This window comes from Pinus tabuliformis, chromosome X, assembly GCF_031772625.1.
Source record: "Pinus tabuliformis cultivar Carrire ecotype Pingquan chromosome X, CPIR1, whole genome shotgun sequence".
NCBI lineage: Eukaryota > Viridiplantae > Streptophyta > Pinopsida > Pinales > Pinaceae > Pinus > Pinus tabuliformis.
This window is the reverse complement of record NC_142308.1, coordinates 21,672,162-21,690,351: the sequence shown is the minus strand read 5'-3', so window position 1 is coordinate 21,690,351 and position 18,190 is coordinate 21,672,162. Positions and strand designations below refer to the sequence as shown.

The 18,190-nt window shown below is 38.1% G+C and overlaps 1 protein-coding gene across 4 annotated transcripts in view; it reads right to left on the bottom strand.

Annotated features, from left to right (window-relative positions):
- Positions 1-18,190, bottom strand: part of LOC149138125 (uncharacterized) — a 437,257-nt gene that overhangs the window by 68,333 nt on the left and 350,734 nt on the right. The gene's annotated exons all lie outside the window — the stretch shown is intronic.

Below are 18,190 nucleotides of genomic sequence, written 5' to 3'. Positions count from 1 at the left end.
CTTTTCACCCATCTAGCATGAACACATGGATGAAGGTGTGCTGCCATTCAAAACGTACTTTGATCATTTTGCAATTGGGTTCTTATACTTGTTTATTTTTTGGGCATGTGGTATGGATAATGGGGTGATCTGGAAGATTGACAGACCTTGACCATAATATTGTTCTCTCACCTTACTTGGGGGGTTAATTTTTTATCCTAGTCCAATGGGACCACCCTTAAGGCCCTTCGGGTTATAGGAGGGGCACTACTTGGAAAACCATGATTGAGATAGCATGTTCCATCTTCCCTACATCATAATTAAAACTTTCCATCTTAAATTACATGCCCATTTCTCACCTCCATTCTTCAGTTTCAACTTGCCATTGGTTCTTGGAGATTTGGCTTTCATATGTTCACACACTTTGAGTAGGGCTCGGAAACTTAGCCATGGGAGGTTGATGCAGCTAAATGAAATAGAAAGAGTATATCATGGCTACAACAAAACAAAGAATGAAAAATCAAAATGCAAAAGATTGCCATGGACATAAAGATTAACGCATGGGCAAAAGCCTTGCATGAGCTCTACCTTACTCATATTGCCATCACCCGGTTACTGAGCAAATGTTGCTCCATTACATCAAAAGAAGGAACCCTTGCATATCCCAACCCCGATGAGCAATAAACTGACTCATCTTAAAGGGGTAATAAAACTGCTACATCATACAAAACAAGCTCTAACCTTTGAGCTATAAGCAATAATACAAGGAAAAAACAAGAAGTAAATGGCGCATAAGAGGGGTGGAACAACCAAGGCCGAGCTAGTAACTCATGTTTCCACGAGTGCTCCCTCCTCACATCTATACACTTAGGATGTGGACATCCCCATCTGCTGGTCCCTTTGACCATGGCACTTGGCCATGAAGTCTTCTCCCCTCAATTTCCATCATCATTATTCACTGAAACCCATCAATCGAAGGGTGGACCAAGGAAATGTTACTTCCCCTTGGGGGTTGGAAGCACCTGGTAGGATTCACCTTTAGCCACCACTACCTAGGGGGAAAACATTTTTCAAGATTAGGGTCTTGATTTTGGAAAGGGATCCTTGTTTAGAATATTAAACTACCCTTAACGTTCAAATTTGGTTCACTTTGATGCATTATTGATCTTGGTCGCTAATGATTGGTTGCTTTCGCTAGAATCCATGTTGTTCTTGTCAGGTGGTCCAATAGCCCAAGTCTTGGGCACCTACTCCAAGGATACCCAAGCCCTCCAAAGAAGTATATTGGCACAAATAGGTGAAATGTTGAGACTTTTTAGCCTCCTAGCATCATCACTGGATGACACATGCTCTAGAGCACCTTTAACACCCTGGGTGTTCATTCACTTTGACCCAAATTTGACGATTCTTCAGGATGACACAGCTGGACCCAGCATGTCCCTAGGCTGACCTTCACACAACTTGACGAGCAACAGTTGATCCAAAGCACGGATGAGGATGGTCTCACATTCAGAGACTAGGGAGGGCTTGTTGCACTTAAGAACCCCCTAATGTTGGAGCAAATGAGGCCTTATTTCGCAGTTGGAGACCCATCAAGACCACTTTGTGGCACACCAGCTAGATCTTGGGACCCCACAAGAGCCAATGAGGTAAAGTTGGGGGCCAACCCTCAAATCATGGACTTCACATACATCTACATCATTTTGGACACCTCATCACCATTGGACATGGCATTTGGAGCACTTGCATTGGATGACATCAACCCCAGAGGGCTTATGGCTCACACATGTGGGCTAATTAGGGCATAAGTTCATAAAACTAATAGGTTGGCTTGTAACCCAAGTACATTTTAGCATTAAACTTGTTTTAGGGGCTTTTGTAAGCTAATAATTAGTCCTAATCCTCATATAAATTGAGGATAGGTTCATTTGTATTGGATCATCACTGGTGACCATTTCGGCCCTCTTGGAGAATTTTAACCATCTTGTTTTCTTGTGGAGATGTGACTCTATGGTGTACTTTGTTATTTGGAGCTATTTCTTTGGTCTTGGATATGTTACTTTGGAACAATAAAGGCTTGTACATGCATTCTATCTTGTATGTGTGGATTGAATTTGATAAATTTTTGTCCTTATGTCTAATGTATGGAATGATTTATTATCTAGGGTTCCTATTGTGCTAGTTATTGTTGAAAATCAATATATGAAATCTAGATGATAGCATTGTATGCATTACTCACTAGTAGAATGTGAATGGCAATCCCCTTGGTGTATCTTTAAACTAGCTCTCCCAAGTGATTTTGTTCCCTCACAAAAGTAATAGTTAGGGTTTTGAAAGCTAGGGCTTCATTATTCCCTTACTCCTTACCAAGACAACATAGTTTTCACTCCCATAGACTCCATCAACCCAAGGACTAGGCACTAGCCTTGTCACCTTGTTAATCACCTACAAAATTCACCATAAATCTTATTTTCTCTCTCCTAATATAATTAGCTAGGGTTGAAGTCATTTGCTAGTGGAAAGATTCAACATTGAAAAGAGTGTTGGTTGCCTCAAAATCAACCCCTTTTTAGTGGCTAATCCATCCATTTCAAAGCAAAATCCTTTGCCCTAGGTTTATCTTACCCTAGATAAACCCTAGTTTTGCCCTAGGCTTTAACTTGGGGCTTGTTGAAGGCTTCTTGTTCCATTGGTTGTTGATATTCATTGTTTGGAAGGATTTTCTTGGCTTTGTGATTCTAGGTTAATCCATTAGGCTTGTTATTTATCAAGCCCTAGATCATTTATGCCCTAAATAGGCCACATTGGTGGATGCAAATTGCCCTATCTTGCTTGTTGAGCCTTGTCCTTAAGAAGAGTTGTCCTCTATAAGCCTATCTTGTCATCTTATCCCTTGGACTTAGCATATCTCTCATAGGTGACCTACTATAGGGAAGCCTCCCTAATGGTGAAAAATCCATAAAAGAGCAAGAGGTCGAGGTTGTGGTGATAGAGGGCCACACCCCATTGTTGTCCCTTTACTTGCTAGGTTTTGAGGCAACATTTTTGGTGCCATTGCCGGGGAGGATTTGGGTCAATCTCTTTGAAATATGAAGTCTAAGATTCATTTCATTGATTGAGCTTATCCCATAGAGAAGGATATATTTACTCATCTGACGACTCCATTGGAAGAACAAAGCCCTAGTTCTTCATTCAACTTCAAAGTTCAATGCTTGTAGGGTGAGGAGGGCATCCTTTAAGGCATTTTAAATTCACCTTAGCGACTCCCCATTTGGTTGCTATGCAAGACTCAAGGCAATGGCTCCTTGGGATCTACATGAGATGTACCCTGCTTTAGATGACAAGAATATTTCCATATATCCAAATCGATGGGATACAAGTTCCATGAAAAATGTCCCAAAATTCGATGGTGATCCTTCTTCAACTGTGGATCATGTTGGGAAATTTATCAAGTATACTTCAGAGATCAACATGGTTCATGAGGATGCTCTCATGAGGATTTTCATTAATTCCTTTGGGGTTGATCAAAGAGATTGGCTTAAAAGTTCTTGTCGATCTAAAAGCATCCCTTCAATTAAGGTATTCATTGAAAACTTTCTTAAGTATTGGGGACCACTGCGTCATTTTGAAGTTGTCCTTCAAGACTTGATCATGGCTCTCCAAGAGGAGGTTCTCCTCAATTATGTTGAAGAAGTTGAAGAAAGTCATTGCCATCCAAAAGAAAACATCACCCTTGATCCTCTTGATCATTTTATTAATGAAAGAAGTCAAGGTTGTGATGAAGATGAATACCATGAGCAAAATGAAGAGTCCTTTCTGGACCATCGAGGTGAACACATTAAAAGTGACCTTCAAGATGGTCCAGGAAGGATCGTGTTGAAGATGACACTTTGGCAAGTGATGTTGAGGCGAGCTCCACACTTTTCACAGATGTTAAGTTTGATGATGTAATTTCTGAAGACTTTGAAAAAGGTAATCCCATTAATTCCTTGGGGGTTAACATTTGTGATTTTCTTCATACAAAAAAAGGGAAATGGGATATGCGCTGCCATCATTATACGAGGATCCAATTTATGACACTAATGATGATGCTAACAATGACCTTGTCTTGCCTTATTGTTATCTTTTAGAGGAAACCCGGTTGCGGGAAAACCTCTAAGGTAACCTCTAACCTCTTTGAGGTTGAAATCTGGCCCTTCAACTTGGATAGGGATCTCTCCCTAAAACTCAACTACTCTAGGTCACTGTAGTAATATGTTTGCAATTGAGTCCTGTGGCAAAATTTATCAAAAAATGATTGATTTTGGTTGGGCTATGTGAAAAATACTACCATTGGACATGGAGCCTCTAATACAAAGACACTAGCTATAAGCCATACAAATCAGTCTAACAGAGGGAAGATAGTTGCAGGTTTCTTAGAAAAATCATTAATGAGAGATGGAAGGAGAAAGTAGAAGTAAACATCAAAAGACAGAGCAACCATGTGAATTCTGCAATTGACATTTAAGTTGAAAAACATATAGGAAATCTAAATAACCTGAAACAGAGCATTTACAAAGAATTCTATTTCATAACCTTTATTCAAATTTTTGAAGATCAATGGATTCAAGCTTTGAATAAGAAATAGGAAAAACACCATAAGAAACTGACTCGAAACCTTCAACACATAAAATCTATGAAATGTTGTAATACTGCTTGCAGTAAGTTCTATTAATATCAAAATAATATACACTAGGTCTGATCTTCAAAGTATTCCCAATCCTTCTTCATTATACAATCCCTGTCTTTATAGATAAGACAGACTAACTAAAAACCAGCTTCTAGCAAAGCTTTAATTACAAAGTCTAAATAATCATAGTGTACATCCCAAATACATGCATATAAAACTTTCCAACCATATTTGCATCTAAAGATCATGTTGTTGCTAGAGTCATGGCTAGAATTAAGGATCAGCAAGTCAAATTTGGTGAGGTGGCATCCAAGTCAACAAATGTCCATGAGCTTTTTTATCACAAAATCCTGAAAAATAGGGTCCAGTGATCCCTTCGAAAATCCAAAACCATGATGGTTGTTAGAAAACCGAGAGAGGTTTTTCTAAATGGATCTGTTGTGGACAAAAACCTCTTTCGGTTTTGTAAAATTCGTTCTCATTTGTTTGGAAAGCGTGCCCGAAATTACTATGTTGTATAGGAAAAACAGAGTTTTAACTGGCCATTTTTACATAAATGCCTTGCTACTCCCATTGTCAATGCATTTTCCTTTTTTAATTTTAATAATTATTATTTTGTTGCTAACGTGGAATGTGTTAGCGCATTTGAAAAATTGAAATTAAAATTTTATATTTGGCACTGATATTTCTGCTATCAGCTAATACCTGATAACAATGACACTCTTGTTGTCAGTGTATTCTTATTAATCATTTTTCTGCAGCTAATAGATGTTGATAACCCGATTATTGGCATTCTCATGTTTATTACACATCGGCACTGGCACTCCCATTGTTAGCGCTTTAACATTGTTTTATTTACAAATCGACACTGACACTGAAACTGTTAGCGCTTTTAAAAATTAACAACTAAAATTGTGATAACAGTTGGCTTCACAGGGATGTTGTCAATCATAGATGGCAGTAAGAACCCCATATAGACTAGAGGCCTGATCCATTGGACGACTACCAACCAGTAACCCTGCAACCTGTAAACATGCTCAGAGTGTTGAGCTTATTGGCACACCAACCTATCCTAAATTGATGAAATAATTGTTCAATCAAATAACACAAATTCCAATGCAACCAATCCAGTAGTTACTCAAATACCGTGGCTTTTTTACTATGCTTCAACAAAATCAAAATTGGGCAGTATAGTGGCGAAGGCAACTCATGATGTAATTTGTATCCACAGCGAAAAAATGGATGAAAATTCAAACTGAAAAAACCCTCCATGTAGTCAACTACAGGATCATAAAATTGATGATCTATTTGATGACCCTCAAGGTATTGAATGATTGGATAATCATGGTTGAACATTTCATGCATGTTTTCTATTTCAATTTCATAATCCAAAACAAAAAATTCCCCACTCTCAATAATAGAGGGAAACAATATGTCTTTTCGTTGTTGTTGAGAAGAAATTCCAAAAGAATGATCTTGATATGGAAAAATTTGTTGATCCTCTAAGATTACAAGCTCTATCTGAATTTCCTTGGAATACTCTTCTAAGAAATGAATCTTTTCTTTTGAGCTACATTTGCATGACTTTAAATAAGTGGACAAAAATGTAGAACAGAGAAAAAATAAATAAATAAATAAAAATTATCCACTTCACCATCGGTATACCCATCATTCAATTCTCTAAAACCTTGAATGGAAACATGATCTACTACATTTTTTTTTTCTCCATCCATGTTTCCAAGAAGATAACCCAAAAGCTTGTTATGGATGTTATGGACTTCGCAGACAAACATTCAATCCAATTTTTGCACTTCCCTTGGAATGAATCATAAAATAATCTCATGTATACATCTTCACACTTGACTTTAAGAAGATCAGTAAAGTCACAAAAATTTTCAATATGTTTCAAAGTCAAGCTCAAATCATCACCACTAAATTTTGGTCCATTTCTCAGAAAATATTCATCTTTGGGTAGATGATTAGGAAAACCAGGAATAACTGTAAAATCTAAACTTGCATACCTTGAAACAATAGTAGCAGCGTTTGAGTTCTTCATTGGCCTAGTGAAATAACCATTGAATCATTTGAGCTATGAATCCTTCTAACAATGGAGTCGCCATGGAAGCTTCTAACTCTGGATTCTTGAAAATGGAGTTGCCAGAGCAAACACCTTGCAGCCAAAACTGATATCCAAATCTTTGTTTGCCCTTAGAAATCTGATCTTAAACAATGAAATCGTTTGGGGAAAATATGTCTTTCGCTCCCCGGCAACAGTGCCAAAATGTTATCTCTTAAAGGAAACCCGACTGCAGGAAAACCTCTAAGGTAACCTCTAACCTCTTTGAAATTGAAAGTTGGCCCTTCAACCTGGAGAGGGATCTCTCCCTAAAACTCAACTACTCTAGGTCATTGTTGTAGTAGGTTTGCAATTGAGTCTTGTGGCCAGATTTATCAAAAAATGATTGAGTTTGGTTGGGCTATGTGAAAAATACTACCATTGGGCACAGAACCTCTGATACAAAGACACTAGCTACAAGCCATACAAATCAATCTAACAAAGGCAAGAGAAAGCAGAAGTAAACATCAAAAGACAGAGCAACCATGTGAATTTACAAAGAATTCTATTTCATAACCTATATTCAAATTTCTGAAGATCAATGGATTCAAGCTTTGACTAAGAAATAGGAAAAACACCATCAGAAACTGACTGGAAACCTTCAACACATGAATCTCTTAAATGTCGTAATACTGCTTGCAACAAGTTCTATTAATATCAAATTAATATACACTAGGTTTCATCTTCAAAGTATTCTGAATCCTTCTTCATTACACAGTGCTTGTCTTTATAGAAAAGACAAACTAACTAAAAACCAGTTTCTAGCAAAGCTTTAATTACAAAGTCTAAATAATCACAGCGTGCATCCTAAATACATGCATATAAAACTTTCCAATCCTATCTGCATTTAAAGATCATGTTGTTGCTGGAGTCATGGCCAGAGATAAGGATCAGCAAGTCAAATTTGGCGAGGTGACATCCAAGTCAACAAATGTCCATGAGCTTTTTCCTCACGAAATCCTGAAAAATAGTGTCCAGTCATCCCTTCGAAAATCCAAAACCATGATAGTTGTTAGAAACCAAGTGGTTTTTCTAAATGGGTCCGTTGTGGACAAAAACCTCTTTCGGTTTCGTAAAATTCGTTCTCATTTGTTTGGAAAGCATGCCCGAAATTACTCTGTTGTACAAGAAAAACACAGTTTTAACTGAGCATTTTTACAGAAATGCGCTGCCACTCCCGTTGTCAGTGCATTTTCCTTTTTTAATTTTAATAATGATTATTTTGTTGCTGACGTGGAATGTGTCAGCGTGTTTCAAAAATTGAAATTGAAATTTAATTTTTGGCACTGATATTCCCGCTATCAGCGAATTCCTGATAACACTGACACTCTCGTTGTCAACGTATTCCTGTTAATCATTTTTCTGCAGCTGATAAACATTGTGAACCCCATTATCGACATTCTCCTGTTTATTACAAATCAGAGCTGACACTCTCGTTGTCAGCGCTTTAACATTGTTTTATTTACAAATCAGCGTTGACACTGAAATTGTCAGCGCTTTTAAAAATTAACAACTAAAATTGTGATAACACTTACAATCCATATAATCGGGAAGATATGATCATCGATGTATCTGAGCCATCCTTAGATCCTCCTGTTAGTGTCCCGCAATCATGTGCTGGTCGCATAAATTTTAAACATGATGAACCGACAGTGGTTGACCCTTTTGAATTTGATTGATGTGATGAACATCCTAGTTGTCAAGATCTTGTCCTCCAGCGATCTTCATCATACCACTCTTAGCATGTCGCAAAGGACATCAATGAGAGTTGCATGCCTGAGATAGCTATTGGATAAACATTCCTAAAATTGATCATCGATTACTCCATATTTTGGTTGCAAGAAAGGAATGGTAGGAGTAAGCAAAGTTTGGATTCCCCTCCTTTATCCTGTATCCCTTCTCATTGTAGTAGAACCGATCCATGGTCTATTTATTTTCCCATCTCCCATCATTATGGTTTGGAATGTAAGTATTATGGTGATTGTGATGCTTCTCTATTTTATCCCATGGTTCGCCATAGGGGAAGGACACATGATGTTGATCTAATGAAATCCTTGCTGCATTAGTTATACGACTACAGTTAGGTCACAAATTGTATGCTAGCATTGCATAGTAGTTAGTTGCATATTGTGTCAGCGTCCTAAAATCTTGCATTTGCATATTGTGTCAGCATCCTAAAATCTTGCATTTGCATATCGTGTTTCATGGTAGATTAGATTGCATTTGGCTAAATTTTATTGTTTATACAAAAAATGTCTTCATATAAAACATGGGTGATACCCCACACCCAGTGCACATGCTCCCAAACAAGTTGATTGGAATGTGCAGGTTACAAGTTTGCGAGCTCGGGGATTGCTAGAGTTCTCATGAACTCCCCATTCAAGATATTTGATCATGCGCTCTATGATGAGCTCATGTCCTCGAGTTGGAGCAAGATGTTACCCATGTGAAAATTCCTTGAAATGCAGCAACTGGGAATTATTCTTCTAACTAGTTAGTTATTCTTCACCCCTGTGAGCATCACCCGATGCAATGAGTGTTAAGTGAACAATTCAAAAATCATGAGAAATTAGTCAGTTACGACTACCTCTCATGGAAATGGTCATACGTTAATGACTTACTTAACGCAGTTGAATCCCAAAATCGATATCTAATATAATGCACTGCGTAAACCCCTAATACTTAAATTATTAAGCAGTTTATTTGCTATGACAAACAACAAATAATTCACACTGCAATTCTTCATAAATAAAAAATTTCATTGCGGAAATAAAAATATGTGGAACTGAAAAATTTAGAGAAATCACACGCACAAATTGACACCATTATTTTTGGACAATTTTCCCTAGAAAAACCCAATGCGGGAAAATCGGTGCAACATATGACGGTTTTATTATTATGTAGCAACAAAAATTCCAAGTACAATAAAATGGATACCAAATTGGTGATCCTCTCCAAGGAAAATATTGTTTATTGAGGGAATTTTACCCTCCTCCATAAGCAATCCCAGCCTGATCTGACCCCACAATCAGCTCCAACTCTGCTCTGCGTCAACCTCTACAGAAGCCCTGCACAGGTTGAATTTTGCATTGCCTCGAATTGTCTCTGTGTTCCTAGATCTGACTACCTTTGCCTTTGATATAAATTCGATGGTGTTAGGATATTTCGACACATAGGAAATACTTAAGTACAACTTGGTCTAGTGTATAGTTAGGTAAAGTGTGTTTCTTTAGTATGTACTTTTTATAACTTACAATCCGACAATCACGATATGTTCTACACATGAAGTGATCTATCGATTCATTCTCTCCTCGGTATTACCGACACTTGATCCGTGGCTTAACACCCGATTGGTCCATGATCTCTATTTAAAGAGCATGGAGGGTCATTTGTAAAGTGACCATTTATGAGAGAAACTTATGTAAATTTTCTTTCTTTTACATTAATAAATTGCCTGAAGTGGCCGCGTTGGCTCAGGCCGTGCACTGTTTCCCTTTGAGGGTTTTAACTTTTAACCACGTCAAGAATACTAGTGTACTAATCTGTGATCTGTTTGTGAGCGCTAGCGGTGTCCTTTGGTGTTCTATCTAAGGAACTTACCCTGTAAATTCCTATAGCTGGCCCTTTGGAAAAAATTCTCGGCACTCGGTAACTGAATCGACCTCTTGCTACGCTGAATTGAACTACCTTCTTGAGGATCTGAATTGAACTACCTTCGAAAATCTGCTACTTTGCCCCTTCGCTATTAAAGAATCTAGGGCAAAAAAGTGTAGTGTGATTCTTCGTTACTTGATAACAATTTGTGGAATCTTTTTACTTTTTCTTGTTAGCTTAATCTTCTTCTTATTATTATTAATGCATGTGTGTGTACTTCATCAAATTGCTATCAAAACATAAGAACAAGAACACAAGATGTTGGCTCTCTGCCAAGGCTAAAACCTCTCTTCTCTTGAGAGGAAAACCCTTTAGTAAGTTTCTCTTATTGAAGCTTCTTATTGATCAATGCCAAACCTTAGACCCCTGACTTGAATATCTTCCAAGCACAAGTCAAGTCCTTCTGGCACTTTGTTTCTTCAGCACTTCCTCCTTCCGACACTTCGACCTCCTTCTTCCAGCACTTTGTTCTTCTCTCAATTGTTGATAGACCTTGTTGCACTTGCTCTAGAAAAGACACCTTTTGATAAGTCCCTTTTCTTGTGATGATCCCTTTCTTCTACTTGACCAAATGAGCTCTTTCTTCAAAGTGTAGGTGCAGACTTGATATCACTATCCTGCTGCCCTAGATTTCTGCATGTGTGGTGATTTCCTTGATATGGTAAGCCCTTTTCTTCCTTCGCTTGAGTGTCCTTCTCCTTCACTTGATTGGGAGACCTTATAGGTCTAGTTTCCTAGCCCAATTAGAGACATATGCCAATTGTGGGATTCTGTTGTTATGACTACAGGCAACCTTCCTTGTCCTCGCACGTGTGAATATAGATTGCCCTAGAAACAATCCTTTAAGATTCAGTGTTCTTCCTTCCTTCGATGGTGCACTAGAGGCTCCCTTTCTCATCTCTTTTTCACCCTTTACTTGCTCATTTGTTGCGCTGATTTCAGAGGTAAGTGAGTGCATTTTGGTGGAGTGGACAACCTCTATATATAGAGGACTGTCCCTCCTTTTAGGCCGACTAGAAGGCCAACTTAAGGACAGTTTGCAGGCCGACCTGTTGTGCTTGCTTCGGATGGCTTCTTTGGTGGTGTAACATGCTTGAAGGAGCTTCTTTGATGGTGCCTTTGCATAGGAGGGGACTTGACTTTGCTTGGAGGTATTCTCTTGACCCTAATACATGGTGTAACATGCCCTTAAGGTCTTCAACATTTTATTTTGACTATTTGACTCACCTATAGCACATTAATATGTGTTAGACCTATTTCAAAGAGCAAGAAACTCATTGACATATATTATAAAAATAATATTTCTTTTTCTTGAATAAGTACAAATATCAAAAGTACATTTATGAAGACCGAACCTAGTTACATTTCCTTCAACACTCTCTCTTAACTAGGGAAGTATTCATACAACATTACAAGGTGTTTGGCTATGTTTCAATCTTGAAGAATTCACATAAGAGAAACTGGATTTGCAATCCATCTATTATAGCATCATAATAACCAACATTGTTTCCACAACAAGGCCTTGACTAATAGCTCTATCTCTCAATAGATCAGAGCACAATGCTAGAGAGACCAATGACTTATAGACACCTAGTCATTGTCTCTCAAGGTACATACCCACCTGGGTCTATGTCACATGGTTCGAGTTCGAATTTGAGTTCGACAACGATTAAGTTCGATTCGAATTCGAATTTTCCGATCAGGTTCGAATGAGGTTTGGCATTAGGTTCGACTATACATATTTTTCAATATATATATATATCTATATATATATATATATATATATATATATATATATATATATATATATATATATATATATATATATATATATATATATATATATATATATATATATATATATATATATATATATATGACCTCGGTCTAATGGAGCAGGAATAACCTTGTATAATGGACGTTGCAAAGATTGAAGGATTAGACATTCTCGGCATATCTGTTTTAGCATACAAATCTACCTAGACATATCACAATTGCACAACTAGTGATCTTGACATACCTGTGAGGATCTCAGCTGAATGGAGTAGCAAAGATCTAGGACAAAGGCACAGTGTCAATGGATCTTGCATAGCAGTCTTGGCATCAAGGCCTCGGTGATACTACTGTAGAAGTCTAGACTCTAGACAAAGAACAGCAGTGATAGAACCTCTCTCTCAGTCTAATAAGACTGATGTTAGACGTTGTCTCGACTCTCAATCACACACACACACACACACACACACACATATATATATACTACAATTGTGGCACAATAACAAAGCCACAGAAATGATCATTCTCGGAGGATACAATCCCTGCATAACAAAGAGCCACAATAACCATTACAGTCTCGGAATAAATGAGATAGTAAGGACCTCAGTATAGTGAGGAATAGTATCTCATCTCGGTGGATCTATTTCTTAACAGTCAATGTATATATATGTGTAATGGAAAGATCTTCGGATCCCTCACTATCTTTACATGATCTCACTGTCTCGGTGTAAGAAAGATCACAATGATCCTGCAGTCATGGAATACACTCTCGCATGATCACAGTCAACATGATGGTCTAGAGTATAGTGATGAAGGTAGGATAAAACAGCTATCATGGCTGTCATAATGAAGTTCTCAGTGCATCATTAAAAAAATCGAACGTTAAAAAATTCGTTAAAATTCGCCTTCAGGTTCGTTAAGGTTCGTTGAGGTTCATTTAGGTTCGAGTTCGTTCAAGTTCAACTTGAGGTTCGAATTTCAGGTTCGGCGAACCTGAACGAATTTCAAATTTTTTTCAGGTTCGCCGAACCCTGTGACATAGACCCGGGTGTTCACTGAGTATGACCTTTTAGGACTATTCTTGTCTTGGGTTCCCAGACCTCAAAGAATATCGGTCCTCTTGCCTACTCTTGTCTTGGATGCCCTACACATCCTCAAAGAGTATCGATGCCAGATGATTACCCAATCCTCCCATTTTTTCTTCCCAAGTGAGGACAAGAATGTTGTGTCTATCTTGTGTCTACATTTCCATTCATGGCCTTCATCTAGACTTACGATTGTTAGTCCTAGTCTAGTGTATGACCCAAGAAATGGAAAAACACAATTGTCACTCCTTTGTAATCAGGGGTGATCCAAAACTCCCTCTTGATCAGGGACCTGTCAGAGCTCCCTCTTAACTAGGGACTCTTTCATTCATCAGCAACTTCTTCTTCATGGGTCCTTCAGCTGCTTGATCTCTTTCCTTTCTTTGATGTCATGAAGTCTTTGTTCAAAATTCTTCTAGGTAGGGCACCATCCATTGATCACTTTGCTTCCTGGTTTGTCATGTCATTGCTTCCTTCGTGGAAAGTGGCTTTCTTGCCATACATCAGGTTTTCTTATCATTTGGCTACTCCTTTGTCATATGTCCATGCTTCAGAATACTCTTCTCATGGATGCTTCGTTGTACTTGCTTGTTTACATGCTTCGACCTAGTAGCCCATCATGACTTCATCCTAATATTGCTTCAACATTGCTTTTTCTTTTGTTGGATGGCTTCTTCATCACAACATCTTCGTAGAGTAGAATCAGTTATCTACATATTTTATATCTCCAAGGCCTTCATAGGTGTCAAGGGTCCTTCCTTCCTTTGTCAGAGTTGTCCTGCCTTCTTTTGGGAGATATCTTCAAAGTATCTTGTCAAATAGTGATTCTCGGTAATCATGGTGTTCTTCACATACTTGATCTCTTTCTTCATTTGCTTCTTCTTAGATAGATGGGTCAACCATTTTATGCTTCTTGTGAGAGCATTTCTTCATTTCTTGCTTCCTGGACTAGTCAACATTTCTTCTTGTTTCTAGTTAGCAATCTTATACTCCTTATGTGAGCATATTCTTTTGTTGACCTTCATTGCATTGTAGTACATGCCTTCGAGCATGTCCTTGGTGAAAGAGATTCTTTCATACTTGATCATGTTATAGAACTATTCTCATGACTCAATAATATACAAATGATAACATGAATAAACTTTGATACATACATACCTCATCTTGATTCTCCTTTTCTCTCCTTAGCTTCATTTGGTTGTCCTTGGCGTCGCCCTTCTTGCTTCATCTTAGCTTGCCTGCATATCATCCTTTTCTTGAATCCCATGAATGGGCCCAACGAGACATTTGCGTCTTATTCATGAATCTTCTTTTGAAGATTCATCATAGGATCTTGAAGACCCTTACCCTGCAAATGTTTCTTTCCTTTTGATGATGGAGGTCTACTAAGATTCTTATTCATGATCAATTTTCTTTCATAGTGGATGAGGTCCTATTCTAGGTATGCTCCTTCTACATGAATATCTTGAGCTATACCTATCATGCTCCTATATTCTAGAAGATATTTCTAACCATGCATTTTGTTCTCATTATATATGCTACTTCTTCATGAGTATCTAGAACTCTATGTACTTCATGCTTCTAGATTCTAGAAGATGTTTCTAGCCATACAATTTTATTTTATTCCTACATGCTCCTATCCTACTCAAAACCTTGAAAGAAGACTTGAAGTAAAGAGTTTGACTTAGTCATAGTAGAGATTCGGAGGATCTTCCTTCTTTTGCTTCTTTTCTTCTTCTTTCACCTCTTGAGTCATGTGAGCTTCTTCCCTCTTTCTTTTTTTGTTGTTGTCCTTCTTAAGCTTAGGACAATTCCTTTTGTAGTGTCCATATTCTTGACATCCATAGCATTAGATTTTGGACATGTCTTTGTTGTTTGTTCTTCATGGACCAAATTTGCCAAATTTACCCTTTCTCTTGGCCATGGTAGCAAATGATTGCTCCTTTGATCCCACATCTTCCTTTGCCTTAAGTCTGGTTTCCTCTGTCTTGCATAGAGACCACATTTCACTTAGTGTGGTTGCTTCCTTCTTGGCATATATGCTAGATGTGAAGTTGCCCCAATCCTCAGGTAGAGCATTGAGTACTTTAGTTGTCATTTCTCTATCAAACATGACTTCCCCAAGCTCTTGAAGTTGATCTCTCATCTCAGAGATCTTCATGAAGTAGGGAGCTATTCCTTCCTTTGATATCTTCATCTTGTACAATTCATTCCTTAGAGATATCACTTCTCCAGTTGTGGATACCAAGAATAGCTCTACTAGCTTATCATAAATTTCTTTTGATTTCTCAAATTTGGAGACATAAGGAATGAGAGAGTCTTTGATGGATTCTATTAACATCCTTTGAGCTCTAGTCTCATCCTTATTATACTTGGCTAAGGCTTGAGTTTGTTCCTTAGCAAGGATAGTGATATTCCCTTTGACATGTTCTAAAAGTTCATTCTCCTTGAGAAGTAAATCAATCCTCTTCTTCCATGCAAGAAAGTTATTGGTACCTACCAATTTGTTGCTTTCCTTGCAAAAAGACATTGATGTATATTTAGAAGGGGACATATACTTGATAGATTTCGAGATGTAGTGGATTTGCTTTCTCCTTGAAGACTTGATGGCTTGCCTTTCTAGGATCTTGATGTTCTTCAAGTTGCCTTATCCAAGTGGACTTGCTTCAAGTATACTTGATTGATGGCTTGGCTTGTGGCGTAGATCCCGCTTCGATCTGCTCTTCTTTGTAGGTGCCTTTATGTAAGGCTCTTCTTCTTGCTATGTAGTCTTCCTTGATGAATGATAGGTGATAGGCCTTCTTTTCCTTGAGTAGATTTGGCTTGATGCTTCAACCTTGTAGATGTCTTTCCTTGATGAGTTTTCTTGAGTTGCCCTTTCCTTGATGTGTCACCTTAGCTCTGATACCATGTTGAAGAATCTAGGGCAAATAAGTGTAGTGTGATTCTTTGTTACTTGATAACAATTTGTGGAGTATTTTTACTTTTTCTTGTTAGCTTAATCTTCTTCTTGTTATTATTAATTCATGTGTGTGTACTTCATCAAACTGCTATCAAAACATAAGAACAAGAACACAAGATGTTGGCTCTCTACCAGGGCCAAAACCTCTCTTCTCTTGAGAGGAAAACCCTTTAGTAAGTTTCTCTTATTGAAGCTTCTTATTGATCAATGCCAAACCCTAGACCCCTGACTTGAATATCCTCCAAGCACAAGTCAAGTCCTTCTGGTACTTTGTTTCTTTAGCACTTCCTCCTTTCGGCACTTCAACCTCCTTCTTCTGGCACTTTGTTCTTCTCTCAATTGTTGATAGAGCTTGTTGCACTTGCTCTAGAAGATACACCTTTTGATAAGCCCCTTTTCTTGTGATGATCCCTTTCTTCTACTTGACCAAATGAGCTCTTTCTTCAAGGTGTAGGTGCAGACTTGATATCATTGTCCTGCTGCCCTAGATTTCCACATGTGTGGTGATTTCCTTGATATGGTAAGCCCTTTTCTTCCTTCGCTTGAGTGTCCTTCTCCTTCGCTTGATTGGGAGACCTTATAGGTCTAGTTTCCTAGCCCAATTAGAGAGATATGCCAACTGTGGGTTTCTGCTGTTATGACCACAGGCAACCTTCCCTGTCCTCGCACGTGTGATTGTAGATTGCCCTAGAAATAGTCCTTTAAGATTTGGTGTTCTTCCTTCCTTCGATGGTGCACTAGAGGCTCCCTTTCTCGTCTCTTTTTCACCCTTTACTTGCTCATTTTCTGTGTTGATTTCAGAGGTAAGTGAGTGCGTTTTGGTGGAGTGGACAACCTCTATATATAGAGGATTGTCCCTCCTTTTAGGCCGACTAGAAGGCCGACTTGAGGACAGTTTGCAAGCCGACTTGTTGTGCTTGCTTCAGATGGCTTCTTTGGTGGTGTAACATGCTTGAAGGAGCTTCTTTGATGGTGCCTTTGCATAGGAGGGGACTTGACTTTGCTTGGAGGTATTCTCTTGACCCTAATACATGGTGTAACATGCCCTTAAGGTTTTCAACATTTTCTTTTGACTATTTGACTCACATATAGCACTTTAATATGTGCTAGACCTATTTCAATGAGAAAGAAACTCATTGACATATATTATAAAAATTATATTTCTTTTTCTTGAATAAGTACAAATATCAAAAGTACATTTATGAAGATCGAACCTAGTTACATTTCCTTCAACATTTGTCACCTACTACTCGATCATTGGCTCGATCTCATTGCTAAATCACCTACTACTAGAAAATCGAATTGCCTTGATCACTGATGCAACTGGTGTATTCTCCATCTACCCCATTGACCTCCTCTTATAATCTCCAGTTGAGACTTTAACAACCACAATTAAATCTTTATCGATGGCTGAGATAATCTCTAAGTTGATTCAACCAAGTTTCTAGAGAATTCTCACCTTTCTCAATTAATTCCTATTAATTAATTGACTTTCCTAAGTTAGACTTAGGAAATAATTAATTATCAACAAATTAACTTAATTGAGTTGTCACTATGTGGGATTTCCATAAACGATTTATGGGTTCTGAAAAACTCATGTGTTTTAGCCTCTCCACAAAGTTTGAGACTAGAACATAATCCGATGCTACAAAAACTAACACTCCCTCTTAGCGAGGAAGGTGTTCTAGTGTTGCACTGCTACAACACCCTGTCTTTGCATCATCCTCCCATACACGTTGATGTCTAACAATTGTCGTTGCCTGCCACTGTCCATTAACCACTGCGCTAACTCTAATTTATCTGCTACTCACTATAGTTGAACCATGTTGCATTTGTGTTGCTGCTAACACTACACTATAAAACCTGTACTGTTGCCAACTTTGCATCTGCACTGCAACCCAACTAACACTCCCTCTCACTGTTGTTGCTACTACTACAACTAAGAAGTATCA